The sequence below is a fragment of the Acyrthosiphon pisum genome, chromosome X (assembly GCF_005508785.2).
Source record: "Acyrthosiphon pisum isolate AL4f chromosome X, pea_aphid_22Mar2018_4r6ur, whole genome shotgun sequence".
Taxonomy (NCBI): Eukaryota; Metazoa; Arthropoda; class Insecta; order Hemiptera; family Aphididae; genus Acyrthosiphon; species Acyrthosiphon pisum.
The window spans coordinates 126,972,643-126,975,440 of record NC_042493.1 but is presented as its reverse complement, the minus strand read 5'-3'; positions in this window follow the sequence as shown (position 1 = coordinate 126,975,440).

Sequence of the window (2,798 nt, the reverse complement as noted above, 5' to 3'; positions counted from 1 at the left end):
TTTTTTTTTTATTTCAACTGTCAGGTTCATTTATAAAACAATTTAAAATGTCTAGGTACAAAATATTATGTTGGTACTTTTCAGTTATTTTAACTAGGTAGTTGCCCTACCTACCTATCTGTTTATGATTTTCCAATAATCATAATTTAGGAAACATGACTACCCAAAAATAGCTTAACATTTTATTCATTAATTAGTTGACTTTATGTGGCTTCAAACTTATATTGATCAATTTATTGGAATTCTCGCATGCTTAGCATAGAATTTTCCACCTTGGGTTAAATTTTCTATAGTTACCTATAGACAATTTATTGTTGAATTATTTAGTTATACTGTTTTACCATGAGGTATATTCACTGCTAATTATGTAATTTAAATATTTTATACAATATACAAATTAGTTATTAATTATATTATGATTAAATCAAATACAATCGTGTTTAACAACTTAACACATTTAACTCATATATTTATATAAATGGTTTTGACAAATAAAGACATAATACTCTGTAATAAAATACAGTGTTCAAATTTTATAGTCGCAATAACTGAATGGTGAATAGTGACAACCGAAAAGTACCCACATTTTGATGAAACTAGGCACATAAAAGTGAGCCATGTACTAAATATTATTTTTAGAACAAAATAAACAATATAGCCTAATGTAGCTAATATATAGGTAACTAAGACAGTATAGGTAGTAAGTACTTAATTAAATGAAAAACCATCAAAAGGTTCCTAAAACAATAATTAAATATACCTACCTTTAACATATTATTTATAAGTTTTTTTAGTGTACACACTTCCTTATATATTTAAGAATCAAAATAAAATGAGTTTGTTTAATTTTTAAGCGTACAGCATAATGTATAATTATTAATAGTAATTACTAATGATAATATTAACTATAAAGAACAGGAAAAAAAGAATATATATTTTTTGCCAATTAATCAATTCTAAGAATATACTAACTCAAATTTGTACCTACCTAAGTAATAAAGTATAGTATCTGAATTCAGTTGAAGCGGAGTTTTAAGCGTATAATACGTAAAAACCTACCGTAATTGTGTGTGAATAGAAACAGTTTTGCAAATTTTAGCTGTTATATCTCTTGATCTAAAATATTCATAACGCTTCCAAGTACATCAAAATTTGGGTCTTACGGAGTACAAGATAACAATTTTTATGATTATCTAACTACAAAACTTTTATAACTACAACATTTTTATAAAACATTTTTTAAAAAAAAAACCGTTCAAATTAAATAATTACAGCCTTTATTTATTCGTATTAATTTAAAATAGCTGTCTGGCTTGTATACACGGTTGGCATGTTACTATTCACCCGAAATTCAAAATGTTTAAATTAAAAAAATATGTAAAAATAAGCAATTTTTATTTAATAGGATTGAAACTTTCGGTAATTCAAGTTTTTTGGAGTTATCACACATCGTTCATGTCTTCATGACAACCACTATAGATACTATCTTTAATCGTGATGACAACTTACTATGTTGTTGACAGTAGGTCAAAATTGATTGTCTTGTTTGTGTTGATAGTACATTTTTTGGAGGTAAAATAATTTTTGTTCTTATCAATTTTCAGAACGATTCTATTTTGGCAACCTATCGATTTTGAAAATTTTTTTTTTCCAAAATGTATATTTTAAGGTGCTTTATAAGACTGTAAAATTATTTATAATAATGTAAAAAAAACCCAGACAAACTTTGCTCAAAAACTACATTTTTTTTAAAAAATACTTAGAATTGAATATTTTTAAATTTTTTTTTTCAAACTGTATGGTTTTGTCGGTCGGACTTAGTTTCGAAGTTATGGCCTAATGAAGTTCACTATTTTGCGATTTTTACGCATTCACGCATCACTCTGGTTTGCTGCGTCTTTTAAGAATATTGATATTTATTTATAAACGTATGTACCTAATCTGCGGGCAGACGGATGACCCAACAAATAAACAACCTTGTTAGTAAAAGCACAGATTATATTTTCATATAATCTGTGGTAAAAGTAACACAAGTATAATGGCTCCCATCGCCAAACTTAAGGGACTTTCCTCCACCTGCCGGCTCCGGTCGACAGTTTATTAGCCTTAAGTTATAAATCAATTTGTTTCTTCACAACATAACCAAATGTATTACATCTACAATTTATAAATATAATTACATTTAGATTGTAGTTATTGGTACAATACAATTACGGTAGGTATGCATTTTGAATTTATGCTAAATTATGCAATGTTAGGTAGGTGCCTATTTAATAAGTAATAACAAACAAGAAACTACAGTCTATGATAATATAAACAATTCGTTTTTATATATATAAATATATTGTGGTGTGCTTACTGAGAATAAGTGAACGACAAAAAACCGCCAACATACACAAACACAAACGACAGTTGAACAAATGGCAAAATGCAAAAATAATTACCTAACGGACGAATTTCTGTAGGCAAAATAAATGTGTCACCGTCGATAACACCACCCCATGCCCCATAGACAATTAGTATTTAGTATTATACCCATAGACCCTATACTTGTCTCAGACCTTAGTATAAGGTCTATGATAATACCATGCACTGCAGCTCATGGCATAGAAAAAAGATTAAATGGCCTTTGTTGGATAATTATAACCATTGAACCGGTGGCCCAAAGACGCTGCGTAATTGCGTAATTCTGTGGTTGAAAGCCAAAAGCTGATATGTGAAAAAATCCAACTTTTTAGAGAGCAATTTAAACATTTTATAAAACTATTTCAGATTTTCAAACGATGTCAAGAAGGCGG